This window comes from Chinchilla lanigera, unplaced genomic scaffold (assembly GCF_000276665.1).
Source record: "Chinchilla lanigera isolate Chin_1 unplaced genomic scaffold, ChiLan1.0 scaffold00058, whole genome shotgun sequence".
In the NCBI taxonomy this organism is placed as follows: Eukaryota; Metazoa; Chordata; class Mammalia; order Rodentia; family Chinchillidae; genus Chinchilla; species Chinchilla lanigera.
In genome coordinates, this window is record NW_004955459.1 from 6551462 (window position 1) to 6569767 (window position 18306).

Genomic DNA, 18306 nt, shown 5'->3' on the forward strand with positions numbered 1-18306 from the left:
CTTCTTTCCTTCCTTCCTTCTTTCCTCCCATCCATTTTTCTTTTTCCTTCTTTCCTTCTTTTCTTCTCCCCCTCTCTCTTTCTCTCATTTCTTTCTTCCTTCTTTCTCTCCTTTCTTGTCCCTCTCTTTCTCTCTCCATTCTTTTTTTTCCTAATATGTTTTACTTGAGATTTTCTACATGGGCAATTTTGTAATGCACACAAAAAATAATTTACTTTTTCCTTTCAAATGTCTTATATTTACATTTTTCTTATTAAAGTGGTACAAATTCATTAATATTTTGAGTGAGAATGTGGTGGAAATTTTTCTTGTTTTCTACTTTAAAGTCTAAGGCAATTTTTCAACTACAGATGTTCAATTAACATTTGAGTTTCTTCTGTAAATGTTTTGTGCAAGTTAATTCATCCTGTATATTTATTGTATGTCGACCTTTCATAATCTATTAAATTTTTTATCAGTTGATACATGATTGTTCTTCAGGTTTTGATATGGCAGAATATGTTGGTTGATTTTCCACTTGGTGTACCATCCTAATATAGGTGGAATAAATTTTACTTTGCTGAGGAATATATTTATTTATATCCATTGCTTGATAAGATTTTCTAAATCTTGATAAAAATATTTTGTATTTAAGTTTATGAGTGATATTTTTCTGTAATTTTACTGTTTTATGTTTTGTTAATTTACTGTTATTTATAAGAGCAATACTACTTTTATAAAATCAGTTGTAAAATGTCCCCCTTTATTTTAAGTAGATATTACAAAACTACTATTAACCATTTCATAAATATTAGAGAAAATTCTCCAGGGAAAGTAATTGATATTTCTCTCTTTTTTTTTTTTTCTTGTAGATTTAAGCCATTAATTCATTATTGTTTCTTTTTAATATTACTTATACTGAGCATCCTTTTTTCCTAGGGTTTTAAACTTAAGAGTTTAGCAATTTACAATCCCACTTGTTGTTCTAGTAATGGTAAAGAAATAAAAATATAGGCTGTTTTATACTCATAAGTATATGTCTTACCATTTCACTATTGAATTCTTGATGTTCATTTTTTAATTCCTCTTATCTTCATCATACAAGAGTTTCATAATATAAATCTTACTGAATTATCTGAAAAACATTTTCTTCCATTGGTTTTCCTCAGTATTTTGACCCTTTTCTCTTTCATTTTTTCAGCTCTGATACTTACTATTTCCTTCCACCATTTTACTTTCAATTTATTTTCATCTGTTCTTTCTAGTTTCTTAAGGTGGAATAATATATTACTAATTTAAGATCTCCCTCCTTCTAATGTAAACATTTAATGCTGTAGGGGCTGGGATTTAGCTCAGTGGCAAAAGCGCCTGCCTGGCAAGTTCAAGGTCGTGAGTTCAGTTCCCGGTACTGGAGAAAAAGCCAAAACAACAACAACAAAAAAAAATTAATGCTATCAATTGCCTCTTTATACTCTTTTAGATGAATATTACAAATCTTTGTATTTTGTCATTTCAATTTCATCCATGTCTATGTATTTTTCTAAAACATTTCCTTTGGAACATAGCCTTTGGTTTGTAGATTGTTTATAATGCATTATTTAATTTTAAGTGTCTAGAAATTTTTCTATTGCCTTTCTCTTATTGATTTCTAGTTCAATTCCATCAGGATAAAAGAAGATATACTTGTGTAATTTCAAATAATTTAAATTGGGTTAGGTTTGTGTTATGGTTTATCTTGATGATTGTTCCACAGGACCTGGGAAACAAAATATATTCTGGTGTGTTCCCACCTATCAAAGTGCTGTGTGCATAAGCCAGGAGATTCTGTCGGTTGAATTGTAATCACCCACAGCCCTGCCCATTTTCTGTCAAGATCCTTCCTTCTGAGAGATTCACTCCGAATTCCTGACTTACAATCCTGAGTTTTACTATTTCTCTTGTCTTTTCTATCAGTTTTTCTTGCTTTTCTTTTGATGGTAATTGCTTAGGATAATTGTAATATTTCCTGTGACTTATAGCAATCTACTTTTATAAACCACATTTTGAGTTAGGTGCTGGAAAATGACTTCCGGGCAGCATCTTCTCAGTTTGCAGTTATCTTCCATATCAAATGATGATGATTTTCTTCAAATATCATGTATGATTTGCAATACTCTTTAAGACTATGATGTTACAAATTCCCGTTTCTGCCCTTGCCATTGTTGCACTTTCATTTGTGAGGCTCTTGATAGAATATAACCTGTTATTTTCCTTTGTCCTAGAAGGGAAATTTTATTCCTGAAGAATTATTTAAGCAGATACAAATTCAAAACTAAAGTTGTCTTCATTTAGTGCACGAAATTATCATGTTACTTCTGTCTTTGTGGTTTAAAGAGAAAAATTTCCTGTCATTCAAGTTGGTCTTAATGTGTAAGTAGTATTATTACTTCCTAGCTGATTTAAAGACTTTTATCTTTATTTTTAGCTTTCTTAAAGCTAATCACAGTATGTCCCGTCATGAATCTGCATTAATGGAAAGGTCATGCTTCGTGGATGTACTCAGTTCCTTGGAGTTTTATACTTATATATTTTACCAAATTTGGAGACATAGTTTTTATTTTTGTGTACTCTTCCATTTATTCATTGAGTAATAAAAATTGTTAGTTTTGAGTGGTTTCTAGACTCAAAGATGTCTCTGCAAACTTTGGGCCGAGCTTAATGTGTCAGTGGCAGATATGGGTGAAGTTTGGGACATTTCACAGATCCATGCAGATGAGTCACAGCACACACACCTAGGATTTTGAAATTTTTGTCATCTTCTATAGGTAACTATTCCCCCTCTAAAGGGGAAATAGCTGGGGTATTTCCCTTTTGAATACTCCCTACTATCCCAGGATAGCCATCCATGTCTCCCATCCTTTCTTTCACCTTGAAATAAATCATCTTTTTTTACTCAAAATAAAATAATAAAATTAAATAAAAAGGAAAAACCTTTTAGCTTACTACTAGACCTAAGCAAATTCTGGACACAACTACATGATGGTCAGTTTCCATGCAACCTATGCTGCCCTTCATGAAGCAAGTGTTATCCAACACACAAAGCTTTGAAGTTATGAATACACAGTGGCCACAGGAAACTTATCCAAGATTTCTTTAAATCCTCCCTCTGCTTTGCTACATTTCTCTCTTCCTTCCAAATATGCAACATGTCAAATTGATAAATGCTGGATTTTATTCATCATTGCTCAGGTCCCTGAGAGTTTGTTCATTGTCTTCCATCTTCTTTCTCTCTATTCCTAATGGTAAATTCTACTAGCCTGCCATCTAGTTCACTGATGCTATCGGCTACCTTTTCTATATTACTCTTACATTCATCTAGCAGAGTTTTTAAAATTTTAGTTATTGTAATTTTCAGTCATGTAATTTCCATTTGAACCTCTTTTACAAGTTTTACAATTCATCTTTGGAGGTACTGCCCTGTTAAAATTTCCATTGTTCCATTTGTTTCAAAGGTATTTGGGAATTTATTTGTAAAACATTTTAAAGCAGTTTCTTTAAAATCTTTGTTAGTTAATTTCACCTTCTGATTCATTTTGCTATTTGCACCTGTTGACCGGCTGTCTTTCATTTAAATTATGATTTTCTTCATTCTTGTGCAACAGATGTGTTTTGAATTTAGTCCTATTTCCTACTAGTGCTGCTTGAGAATGGAATGTTTTCTACAACTCAGGCCACTGTTTCTCAGCAAATGATTTCATAGGAAGACAAAGTGTTCTCTAAATATTGGCTCCAGCAGCCTTTGGGCTCTGGATGGAGGAAGAAGGTCTTATACTCCTGGGGACAAACAGTTTTCTTCTATTAGCTCAGTTGTTGGGGACCCTAGTTGATGAGTTCAGCATGTTAGGAGTGATGAATAATGTTCATGACTTTTGTACCTGTGTGTGCTCTTGTGCACACGTATGTTCATGTGCGTGTGTGTGTAGGGAGTTAGAGAAACAATTTACCAGATGCAACTAGATCTTTCCAATTCTGACTACCTGACTGATCCTTTTGGCAGAAAAGGAATCTCTCAGATTTGAAAGGAAGGGACTCTTTCATTTTTGAAGTTCATATTCTAGGCTTTCTCTTTTATATTGTCACGCTGAAGTTATCAGCTTTATCCATCTTTGGAAGTACTGCCTTTTAATCTCCTTGATGTAATACACTGTCTCTTCAATTTCATTGGTTAATGCTATCCTTATTATTTTCACTTCCTTCTATTAGCTCTGATTTTCATTTCATCTTTCTTTTTTTAGTTTCATGAGATCAAATATTGGATGACATAAAGCTATATTCATATACACTTTCAAATCCATAAATTTCCTTCCTTGAGCTGTTTGAGCTTTAACTCACAAGTTTTGATATATATTCTCATTTTCTCTCAGTTCAGAAAGTTGTGGCTGAAATGTTATTTCAAGGTGTGTGTGAGTGTGAGTTTATGTATGCCTGTGCATGTGTGTGTGTGTGTACTTTAGTTTTTACTTATGTTTGGATCATAGTCTCATTTAATTTGAAAATTATATTTTTGGTTTAGGATATGAAATAGCTTGGTGAATGTTCTATGTCTACATATAAGGAACAAAATTTCTTCCCTTTTTGATATAACTGTCTTAGCTTGCTAGGCAGCCATAAGACACTATCAGAAACTAGATAGCTTAAACAACATTTACGTATTGTTAACATGTCAGGAATGTCAGGAGGCTGGTACTCCTGGATTGTAGGTGGCTGTGTCTTCTTGTATCCCCACAAGACTTTTCCTCTAAACATGAATGTTATGGCTTGTGTCTAAATGTCCCCCAAGGCCTCAAAGGATCCTTGGTTTGGCTTTTAGGAGGTGGTTGGGTCTAAAGTGTTTGATACTATGATTAAGAATGTGATGCTAGGATTAAGGGTGTGTGGTTACTAAATTGGTCCACTAATTTGTTTGCCATAGTGTGCAGTGTAGATGATGGGAAGGCCCACTCTGGGAGTGAGCTGTAACAGTCAAGGTTGCGTAGCTTGGAAAGAATAAAAAGGAGAGGCAGGCTGCTATTACTGTAGCTTGCTGCTGCTGCTCCTGTTGCTGCTGCTTCTGCTGCTGCTGTTGCTGCTGATGCTGATGATGTAGCTTGCTGCCTTCTGCTTTCTCTGGCACAGACTTTTTCTCCTCTGTGATGTCCCTCTGCCCTGTCAACCTCACTTATAGCCAGCTGACTATGGACTGAATCTCTACAAGCTGTGACCTAAATAATCCTTTCCTCCTTTAACTTGTGGTGTCAGGTATTTTGCCCCAACAACAAGAAAACTAACATAATACACTTCCCTGATTTATCTGCCTTTGCTTACAAGGACACGAGACCTACTGAATTGGTGCTCCCCTCATGGTGTCTCAATTAATCTCAATTACTTTTAAAACGTTCTGTCTCCAAATGCAGTCACTTAGACGTTAGGACTTATCATACAAATTGAGGATAGGGAGCACAATTCAGTCCATAGAATAATAATTCTGAGAAAGAAATTGACAGTTTGTTCAGGCTCCTCATTTCTAAGTTACTTTATAAGTGATATCTAAACTACAGAGAGGTGAGCTTTGAAGCTCCCAAATTTAATACCAAATATATTGTTTATATATATATATAGTTATGTGTATGCATATTTTAATATCTTTCTTTTAAATTGATTCTTTCATAAAAATTAAATTCTCCTCCTTCTATTCTACTCTTTGACTTCAATTTGAATTTGTCTGCTATTACTATATCTCCCCAGATTTCTTATCAATGCTGCTTTCATACTGTATAGTTTTCCACTCTTTTATTTTCAAGCTGTTTGTGTGTTTTATAATTAAAATTTATTTTGTAAACCTAATATCCTTAAATTTTGCTTTTCTTTATTTCCAGAATGAAAATATCTACTTTTTAATTGAAGAGTACAGTCAATACACATTTAATACACAGATAGACATGGTTATACTTATTTCTCAAATTTGGTATTTTTTTTATTTTAAAGAGAGAAAAACAATAAAAACTTTAGAAACAGAATTTCAAATAACAAGATGATAGGAATTCAACAGTTGTTGTTACAGTGCATATTCTCTTCAAAGTGGTTGTTCAGATTATCAGATATAAGCTTGCAAAATTGGTCAAAACATAAGCATTAACTGTTCCTTTCAATAAACCAACAGAAACTAGTAGTTCAATTATATTAACTATCTTGTGTATATATTTTTTCCTTCCTTCTTTCTTTCTTTTCTACTTTCCCTTATTGAAGTTTTTTTTTTCCTTTAGAGCAGTTTCTTTTCCTTTAACAATCTTTTTTGTACCTTTCAGATTTTATTCACTCTTTCAGGTTCTTACACTAGGGAGGCAATACGATGCTTACACATGCAGGTCTGATTTATTTCACTTATGAGTGTGGTCTCTAGTTGCATCCATTTACCTATAAAAAGCCTTATATTTATCTTTCTTTATAGGTAAGTAATACTCTATTGTATAAACTTATCACATCTTTTCATCCATTACTCAGTTGATGGGCATTTGGGTTGTTTCTAAAATTTAGTGCTTACAAATTTCCCTGCTATAGACGTGGATGCACATATATCACTGTGGTATGATGTTTTCAGTTCTTCAGGGAAAATACCCAGAAGGGGAATAGCTGGGCTGAATGAGACCTCTAGTCCTACTTTTCTAAGGAATCTCCACACTGACTTCCACATTTTTTGTACCAGTGGTAGTGTTTTAATATGCTTTTTATTTAGTTTTTCTTTCTTATTCTTTTTTCTATTTCATTTACTAATTAAATTGATTAAACATCCTATTTTTTAGTATTTCTTTTTATATAGTCTCTAATAGCATAGTCCCTGAGTGAATATAGGTGGTATACAAAATTAAATCAAGTTAAAATTTTAGTTTCTCAGTAATTCAGAAACATTCATATAGAATTCTGCACGTACAAACTTCTCCATTGTAGTAGAAAAGCAGAACGGATGATAAAACTTTTCTAGTATAACATAGACATCTATTGAATATAACTTATGAAGGGATTAAAACATTAATTTCAATTTGATTTACTCTGCTTTGAGAGAAGAGTAAACTATTTTTTGAACAAAGGAAAAGTCCTAGCAGAATATAAATTCATTTAGCACTTCATCTGTTATATTCTCAACATTTTATATTTTCCTAACATATGATATTCACACTATTATATGTTGTAATCATTAATTTTTAAAAAAGTAATATTTTACCGAAATTTAATGTTGGTGTACATATAAATATGTATGTATTTTAAAATTATACATGATGATCTTATTTCAAAAAATTTTATATTTTATGCAAATAAACTTTTTTATTCTTATTTTTCCTAAAAATAAAGCTTTTATATCTTACAATATTTCCCTGTACTTCAAATTATCTTCTAGCCTTTTTCATAATGCATATCTGTACTTCCAAGTAATTATTTCAATCTTCATCTTTCTTTGAAATGATTTATTCTTTTTACTTTTGAAGTTCATATTACTTCCTGTAGAATATAGATTAACATTAAGTATTTTAAACTAGCCATTTTTCCAATTTTGATTAATGTGGTGAGATGTCACCTATTCTTCATATTGTTTTTTTCAAAAACCTTTCTTTCCGTGGTTTCTAGAAGATTGAAATTTCTTTTTTTTTTTTTTTTTTTTGGTTTTTCTCCGGTACCTAGAACCAAACTCATGACCTTGCGCTTGCCAGGCAAGCGCTTTTGCCGCTGAGCCAAATCCCCAGCCCTGAAATTTCCTTATATTGAACCTCTGTGAGGTTTACTGAGATTATTGTGCCTGTAGGCTGATATATTACTGTAGTTTTAGAAATTTATCAATCATTCTGTGTTTAAATATTTCTTCAGTTTCATTTTCTTTCTCTCTTGATTTTATAGGTTTAATAACATATATAGCACATTTGATATTTTAAAACAAATTTAAAATATGATGCTGCTTTATTTCTTCTCAGTTTTTTCTCTGTGATCGTATATTTCTTTTGTCCTATTACTTCACTGATTTTTTCAAGACTCTCTTTAATCTATTATTGATTCCATGAAACATATCCTTTCTATTTCTATACATATGCTTTTATTACATTCAGGTGTCCTCTAATACTTTCCTCCTTTTCTGCAGGTCTTTTGATTTTTATCATGCATTAGACACTTTCAATAAAATAAGAGCATTAAATACAATAATGTTATTCATTACCCCAAAGAAATATCCTTTTATAATGATGTTTCAGAAGTGTAAACAGACACAATGTGAACTGTAGTTTGATTAAAAGAGAATTCTTGCAAATTTAACTTGATTCATTTCACACTAGATTCAAACATTTCATGGTTGAGGTCAGGGTGTTCTCTTCTCCAAAAGGTGACTAAACATTGTGACTGAAAGTTTTGAGATCATGCTGTACCTTCAAATCTATGGTCCACTAATTTTTGTGCTTTTATGGCAATGCACATCTCAGGTTTCCTGCTCCTGATTTTGCTTTTGAAACACTTGCCTTTTTTTTTTTTTTTTTTTTGCTTTCACTTTATGTCTACATGTTTCTGAGCATTAAGGAAATTCTTTCAGGTTTGATACTTTGACTTTGTGAAACTTCATTACTTTTTAGAAAATCCTAAATTTCCCTGAGGGATTGCTAACTCCAAATAGACCCTTTGAGATTTCAGCAGCTGAAAACCAAGATTGTTTGGATGATTTCTTCTGAGTTGGGTTTTTTTTCCAGTTCCGGGAATCGAACTCATGACCTTGCGCTTACCAGGCAGGCGCTGTTGCACTGAGCTAAACCCCAGTCCCCAAGGATGATTTCTTCTGAGCACCACTCTTGTCTGCCTGTCTTTCTTTCTTTCTTTCTTTCTTTCTTTCTTTCTTTCTTTCTTTCTTTCTTTCTCTCTTTCTCTCTTTCTCTCTTTCTCTCTTTCTTTCTTTCCTCCTTTTTTCCTCCCCTATTATGATGAGTCTACTACTGCTCTGTAAATTATAGGGTGTAAGAGATGCTGGGTAGATATGAACATGCACAAGGCCTAGGACTCCTTATGATCATAAACTATCGACAATATATATATTTTTTTGTGTTTTTTTTCTGGTACTGGGAATTGAACTCATGACCTTGCACTTGCCAGGCAAGCACTGTGCCACTGAGCTAAATCCCCAGCCCTAGATCATGAACTATCATAACACTCTTCCAATTATAGTGTAGATAAAAAATACTATTCTTCCTTTAATTGATCTATGGAATTATTACATGTTTCTGGATGCATGAAAAGAGTAGTAAGCTCCTTTCTCAATAAAGATCTTTTATTCTTTCCCTTGACTTCAGTCTTTGGAGTGTGTGTCTGTGTTTTTCCTTATCTGTGTAAGATGATTTGTATATTTTGTTTCTTATTCACTGGAATTTAGTTGACATGAAAAACAGGTTGAATTTGACCCTTTCTTTGTCCAAAGATCCAATGACTAGTCTTTACGCATAAACTGTCTCCAATACACATGGTCTATGAAATTGTCTCATGCACATTTCATGTCCTCAACAGAGACAAGGAATTGGGAAGACAGTGAATAAATACTTGACAAAACCATGGGAAAATGTGCAGATGAGTTGCACACTTACATGATCTCCTATGGAAGACAGATCCTACAATCTTAAGAAAATGTGTGTTGATATCCATTAAGAATAATTAGTAAAATTTCCAATTATTTTGACAATATTCAATATTACAAAAATAAACTAATAAGAATAGTTATTGACTGCTTTTATAGTTGATCTTCACAAATTCAGAAATAAATAGTTTCCTAGAAGTCACTTGCTTGGAAAAGGTTCTCCATTACACTTTTTCTGCAATTTTTCTCTTCTTATAATAATTTCCAATAATGTCTTCTGTTGAGATTATTAATACCTCATAGGTATCTCCCTATATAAAAAATTTAATTAGATTAATGTGTTGAATGGAAAATATTAGTCATGTTGAGATTATGCAGCTTCTCTGGAGCTGGATAAGGGAAACACTAGTGGTATACAATGTGAGTAATCATTTGCTTAAAGAATGGAATTATACTGAGATACTCTTGTTTATTTTTTATTCTGTAAATGATAGTAATAAAAGATTGCAATGAATCTTAGAGTCAGACTTAGTAATATTATAAAACATGCATTTCATTTCTTGGATAATATTTGTGTACTGCACAAATTGTTGCCTGAAACAATATTGAGGTGTAGGTATAATAAACAAGGTGCTTTTCCTTTACAAAGTTTTCCTCTGACACTTGAACAAATGCCAAAATTGCTCCCTCCATTGATAATAATGTCCAAGTGTGTTCCTATAGACTATCCCAATGAAGAAGTGAAACAACAATCTTTTATTTTCTGAGTCAGAAATGTGTTCAATTTTAATTTTGATCTTAATGATAAAATTTGTTCTTTGTTAAAAAAAGATATTAACCTCCAGGTGTTAGATTGTTCTTAAACCTCTGCTTTCATATCATTCAGCAGCAAGATTCACCTGCCTCCATTATTATGTACATTATCAAAACTTCAACTAATCATAAGATATGAGGACATAAGTCCACTAGAAAAAAAATGAGCCAGTTGTCCCCCAAGGTAGACATCCAGGGAGAGTCAAGAGCAAGATCTTCAGGAGGGTCTGATCTGAAGGTACCAAGACACACACAGCAACGTGGAGACAGGAACCATGCACTTGGTCAGAATCCAAGCCCCTAAAAACTGAAGTACTCTTTCTTTTAGTAAAATTCATACTACCAAGTATAACAAAGTAGGCCTTTATATTCTATTTTCTTCCTTAACGTTCTGTCCTATTATCAACTCATAGCATGGTTTTAGAGCCTTCTCAGAACCCCCCAGGTGAAGCTGGCTGCTTCATTTTCCACTTCCTCAGATTCTATGTTTTGTAATTCATAATTGGCTTTCAAAACTTAGTACAAGTATTAGTTATTCTATGACCTCCTGCCTAAAATCCTCATCTGGATCTTTCTTCTTATCATCCCACAAAGTAGTTGTTCTTGTAGCTCTTACCATATGATATACTAGTACTTTGAGTATTTATATTATTTGAGACATGTGGGGGTGTCAGAGTTACTTTTCCTCTCTAGTATTGTTGCTGAGGCTTCATTGAGTTCCCTACACTGAGCTTGTGTCAAAGAAAGTTATTAATTTATTTCAAAAGACTTTTATATTATGATTGCATGTTTATTTTCTGCTCAACTAAGTTACTGTAAATGAATAAAATAAAAGAAGATCCTCCATAAATTTGCCTTAAATGCTATAGAAGTCACCTGTGTTTCTGAAAATTTAGTCCAGATGTCTATTGATTTGAATTATTCCCTTGCATTTAGGAAATTTAATTGCTTCTATATATTTACTTTTAAAATATGTATTGGCTTGGTGATAGTATTCCCCTTTATTTCAAATGGAATCACCTATGTCAAAATATCCTATGCCTACCTCCACTGGGAAGCAAACAGGGTTAATTCATTTCTTAATCCATTTCTCTGAGTAGAGAGAACTGGCATATATTTCAAATTAAGTTAAAATGGCAGTTAAAAATAGGAAAGGAGAAAAATGACAAAAGAAAGAAAAAAGAAAGGCAACGAAAAAGAATTTAGGGAAAGAGTAAGAGTTTAGCTGTTGCTGGATTGCCGTAGTGTCAGTCAAAAGCATTTGATTCATTATTAATTTATGTTTTGGTTCTCTGCTGTAATAAAATTATAATAAGCAGAAAAGATGAAAAATTCTTGTGACAGGGCAAATGAAAGAGATTAAAATATCTCACATTGTTATGCTACTCTTTTGTGACATTTATAAATAAAATTTTGAGAATATAATTACTCAAAATTTGTGATGTAATTTCCCTTATAAAGAAAGAATAGTTAACGTAGAAAATGTCTAAGAAATTGGACTGCTGAGACAGGATTTTGTGAAGTTTTTTTTTCCTAGAGTTTGCTTACATGTTCTCACTTAATCCTTAAAATGTGTATTGCCCTTGTTGTGTGAATGGAGCAGCTGAGGATTACAAAGTGTGACTGGTCCCCTATCAGACCTGGTAGGTATTGGGGCTGAGGATCCAACCCAGACCATCCAGCTTTATGGCAATGGTTCATAATCATCAGGGTGAAGAAGCACTCGGCTTGTTAACTGTTATTTCTATTTTCCAGAGTTATACTGTCATTATTATTACTGCTTTGTATATAAGGCCATTAAAAAGTAGAGATTAATTCAAAATATTACAACTTGAATGTGCTGGTGCTAGGATTCAAATGAATTGCAGATGCTTCTTATGTTCCCTCATGACTTTCAACTTGGAGATTTATGGTAGCTACCTAAGAATCATGAGTTCAGTACATACTGTCTACACTCTAAACACTGACACTCTATTGAGCACATGGACTTTTGCATAGGTAACCTCTACAAACTAGTGCATTAAAATAAATAAATACGGCTATACAGACATTGTGGGGATTAAGAAATCACATTGGACATGGATTCCTAGAGTGTGGTCTTCTTTGAACACCTTGCTCCAGACCTGCACTAGATTGTCACTTAGTTGGTGCTGTAACTGTGTCTTTACAAGGTCATTGTGCTCTCCTACTGGTCCAGCTGTGTCAGGATAATGGGGACCATGGTAAGAAAGTGACCTCTCTGTGCAAGGACCCATTTCCATACTTTACTTCCTCTCAGGTGGCTTTCTTGATTAGAAGCAATGGTGGATGACATACCATGTTGGCATATAAAAATTCAGTAAATCCACAGATCATAGTTTTGGCAGCGGCACTAAGTTCTGACAGCAATTGCATATCCTCCATTTCTATTTTAGCAGTGATGCTCCTATGATGATGGAAACAATGAAACGTAACCGCTCAGCCACCAGGTGACAGGATGATCATCCCAGGAAGAAGAGCCATTTTGAAGGCTCACTGATGGACTTTCAGTAATTTTAGGTTTACACTAAAACAGACAAGAGGGACAGAGAATGGGAACCATATCACTCATGATACTCCTAGTGACACACAATAAATAAAACAAAAATTTTTTCTTCCTGTACCCACCACCTTATCTTCTCTTGGCCTTGAGGTCTTCTAAAGGAGAAAATCTTTCACAAGAGAGCAGGGCAGTAACTCCACTGAACTAAATTTTATGACTACAACCTAGCAACTCTGGGTTTTTCTTCTCTTTTTTGAGACAAGGTCTCACCATGTTGTTCAGCAGACTGGTCTTGCACTCGCTGTGTAGCCCAAGCTGGCTCAAAATTATGGCAATTCTCCTGCCTCAGCATATACAGTGCTGCAATTACAGGCATTCAGGGGTGCATTCTGTTCATTTGCTTTAAAATAACAGGAAAACTAGGGAATTTGTTTACTGTCTGTGATGACTGAGTCTGAAAGTCAGGGCTATACTGTTTTTCTGATTCACAATGGTGATAAGAAAGAGTTCCCCTGGAATATATGAATTCTTTCAGGATCTGTTCGTATTACCACATCCTGTGATTAACATCAATGGAAAACCACAACAACCCAATCCAGAAAGAACTATTAATGTCTCATATCCTTCAGGGCTGAAAGTTTGCCTCCAGGTAAAGAACCTTCTTTGTCTGAGGTACCTTCAGTGCTGATTAAGATAAAGAAGAGTCTGAACAAAAATGAGTAGTGGAAGTAAGTAGCTATGAATACCATGTGCAACTACACCACCCATTGCAGAAATGCAGTCTATAATTGTTATGAGAATTTCTTTATTTTATCATGAATATATGTGTGCCTACATTAAATGAAATATCTCTTTCTTCTCTTCCTCATGTAACATAAAATATATTGACTTTAGCTAATAGTACTTTATTTTTAATTTTACATTATAGTATTTATGACATCAAGGAGACAAGTAAACATCCCTCAAGTTCTCCACACTGTCTGGTGGGGAAGGCACTGTGGATTTTCAGTTGTGTGCCAGGCAGTGTAATATTAGACAAATGTGTAAGAGTGGTATTTTCTTTATACAGAGATGAAGTATGTTTTTAGAAATTTTTAGGAATTCTAAGTTGATGAGGGGTGGACTTCTGATGATGAATATCACGTGCTTATGAGGCTGGGTTATACTACCAGGATAAGGTGATCAAAAAATACTCTGAATGGTTATGTGACAGTGTTTATGGATGAGAATAAACTGGTGGACTTTCATAAAACAAATTGTTCTTCACAATGTGAAGGATTGACTGCTCAGTTGATCATTGTGATTGATGCTCAGTCAGATGATCATGAGATGTCTCAGATACTTTTCTCACATTGCTGAGACAAAATACTCAACACCCAAAATTAATGAAGGAAACATTTATTTAGCTCACAATTTGTGGAGGTTTCAGTCCATAATCACTCAGCTGACTCTAAGGCAGGATGGCATGGCAGCGGGGTAACGCTTGATGATCGCAGAAGACTGCAAAAGCAACAAGAGCAAAAAGGGAAGAGCACAAGAGAAGACTCTTTCTGTCCCTTATACTGAATGTAGGCTACCTGCCTAGGGTGGGTGTAGCACTCATACTTTTAGTTCCAGCCCTAGACAATGAATCATTCACAAACTCTAGATTCAGGCACATCTGAAAAGCAACTGCCATGGCTGCATGAGGCTTTGAGAGAACATTCAGACACAAAAAGTAACATTCTGCCCCTGACCCCTCAAAGATTCATGCACATCCCTTTATGCAAAGGGCATTTAGTCCATCTCCAAGAGTTGCCAAAATCTTAAAAGTTTCAGCATTGCTGAAAAGTCCAAGACCCAAGACTTTTCTGAGATTTAAGGCAAACTGTTAGCTGTGAGCCCTGGTATAATTGAAAAAAAAAAGTTAAATACTTTCAACATGTAATGGCACAAGATAGATATTTCCGTTTCAGAAGTTACAAACAGGCAGATACAAAGGAATAGGACCAAAGCAACTCCAAAATACAGGAGGGCAAACATTAAGTCCATGTGCAGCCTCTGATGCAATCTGTGGCAAGTTGTGATCTCCAAAGTGTTTGGCCGGCTCTGCCCTATGGTACTTTCACAGTTTAGCTTCTCTTTTAGGACCGCTCTACTCCTTCCTTGGAGGTTTCCTCAGACAATCCATATTCTTGTTTTCTCCAAACTTCTGGAGTCTGCACTGCACCTTTGGATTCACACTCACAGCTTCACATACTGCCCTTTCAGGGGCACACCGACTGCATTCCCAGGCCTTCTTCTGAAATTGAGGTGGAAGCCTTTTTGACTTTACAACTCTTGCATTCTGCAAGTGCCTAAAACCAGCACCATGTGAACAATGCCAAGGTCTCCTGCCACTTGGAGCAGGAGCCAGGGTTTCTTCTCTCTTGGGTATAGGGGTTGAGTGCCTGCATCACTAAGCACTCTGAGTCTAATTCTGAGTTACGAATTCTCTAGGCCACCTCTGTTCTGGAACATGGCACTCCAAGGCTTTTTCTTTTTTTTTTTTTTTGGTTTTGCTCCAGTACCGGGAACTGAACTCACGACCTTGCACTTGCCAGGCAGGCGCTTTTGCCGCTGAGCTAAATCCCCAGCCCCTTCCAAGGCTTTTTCTTCAAAGCAAAGTCTTTCCCTTTTGCAGTTTTGAGGCTGCAAAGATGGAGATTTGCTGCTTTTTTGCTATTGACCTGTTCTTTCTCATCAATCAAGACCTCCACAGCTCTATCTTTGCATTCCACAGCTTCACTGGAGATTTTTTTTCTGGACAAACTCACAATGCTTTAAATCATCCTGCTGGCCTTTTTGCTCTTGATTTATATCATAACTCTGGCTAAAAGTCCACAACAATAGCCAAGCCACTGTCTAAACATTTAATTGCCTTGAAATTTCTTCTGCCAGATTAATTAGTCACTGACCTTAATTACAGTCTCAGGCAGTCCCTGAACATGAAGAAAATGCAGACAAACTTCCTGCCAAGCCATAACATACGTTGTCTGGATTCCAACTACAAATGCAGTTCTTTGTAGCAGGAACCTCCCAAGCCTGGACTTTACCGGCAGGATTTCTATCAAACTTCTGGTCTTCTGAACTCTGACCAGAATCTCCCATACAGAACAGCCTAAGCTGTTCCAGCTCTACTCTTTCAGGTGGCATCTCTGAACCTTTCCAAACTCTTCTCACAAGGCATTCCTAACTGCTCTTGAACCACATGGTCAGGTGTAGTCACAACAGTGACCCCACTTCTCTGGTACAAAATTTTGTCTTGGTTATTTTTCTCTTATTGCTGAGACAAAAAAACCTAATGCCCAAAATTAAGAAAAGAAAAGTTTATTTAGCTCACAGGTTGTGGAAGCTTCAGCCCATACTCAAATGGTTCCAAGGCAGAGTGGCATGGCAGAAGAGCAACATTCGTAATGTTGCAAAAGCAGCAAGAGCAAAAAGGGAAGAGATAAGAGAAGGCTCTTTCTGTCTCTTATATTTTATGTAGGCTACCTGCCCTAGGATGGGTGTAGCACTCATACCTGTAATCTCAACACTAGATAATGAACCAATCACAAACTTCAGATTCAGAGGTCTATGAAAAGCACACTGCCATGACTGCATGAGGCTGTGGGGAGACAACCAGACATAAACCATAACACCAGAAAAGATCTGACCTCTGCACAAGTGGGATTTAAGGAAACAGATGACCTATAGACTTGAGCTACAATATCTAGTTGTTCCAGAGCTGATGGTGGGATGGCCTTCTAGCTGCATCACTGCATCATTTCTTCATTGTATTTCTACTCTGCCATCCTACATATTGTGAGCTGGTCATATTCCATCATTCCACTAGCCAGTTTTTGTTAAAAAATAAATCTCTTATACAAAGACATGTTCAATGATTACTGTTTCTCTATAGTAGTCTTCATGCCCATCCAATATCATTTGTGAAATCTTGTCAAAGGAGGCAACAGAGAGGGTAAATATGAAAGCTGACAAATATTAAATCTATTATTTTAATGATTATTAATGACAGTTGCAATCTTCATGATGCCTAGAGAAAATGAAAAAGAAGAATTAAAGAGATTCTGAGGTATTGGAAGTGAAATTATACCTGTTTTGTGGAGGTCCTGCCAAAGTTCTACAGATCTATTTTACCTATCACTCATGCACTTACTTACATGACTGACTCTGCTGCTCCATCCTCTGCTCACAAGTGCAGAGGACATAGTAATTCTGGCAGGACCACTGAGATGTGCAAGATATAGCTCAGCAAATACAGGAAGATGTGTAGTTCAATACTGAGGAACACTTATACCGATGGAACATAGTTTAAATACTAGTACTAGCCCTGACTTTACAGATGAACTTGAGTTTTTAATGCACATTTAAAGCACTGACAAAATTGTAAAATAGAATAACAAACTCAGAGGTTTTCTATGAGGGTGAAATATATACAGTAGATAAAACAGAAGATTTTTTTAACAAATTGGACTAGTATTGTAAGAAACACTCTCAGTACCAGCTTTTCCACTTGAAGTTTGAAATATATAAGCATGCATTGATAATTGAAATTTATTGAAATCAAAGCAAGCATTGATAATTGAAAATGATAATGTAACTACTCTTAATAATGTTTTTGTCTTTATATACCACTATATTCCTTTTCTGAAGAAAGACGTGATGTCAAATACCTTTTGGAACCTAAGAATATTAGAAAAAAACTATTAAAAGCATAGCTGTATAATTTATGTTCTATATTGAGTATGAGATACAAATCTGTGCAAATATGATCCTTATGCCAAAGAACTTACTAAAATATAATCAGAGAGACAAAATACAAACAATAAAGCAAGGCAGTATGAGAATTTAGTGACTGGCTCTTGATTGGTTTAATAAATAAATGTAATGAAATAAAAAGCTGCAAAATTTAGTATGAAAGATGTGGTCCAAGAAGAATTCATAATCCTTTAGGATGCTGGACATTAAAAATTTAGGAACTCTGAAAGCTAGCCTTTGAAATAACAATTATTAAAATGAGCTATTATAATTAAGTTGCAGAATAAAGATAATTCTCCAAACTCATCAATTCCTGATTCTTTTAAGTATTTTAATATTTTCCTTATTTTATGCTTGCTTACATTGATTGCATCTGCTTGTGTTTCTTGTACATCTATTTCCAACTCCACATTCACGGGAATCATCTTGGGAAGTAAAAATCACCCTTGGTAGAAATACTTACAGTGTAGAAAATCACAAATGCTATTAACTGGGGTTTGATTATAGTTATGACAATTGTTCACACTTTAATTTGTGGAAAAGATGTGAATGATGGATAAAATTTTAAATATAGTAAGCCCAGGAGTAAAACTGAAATTTG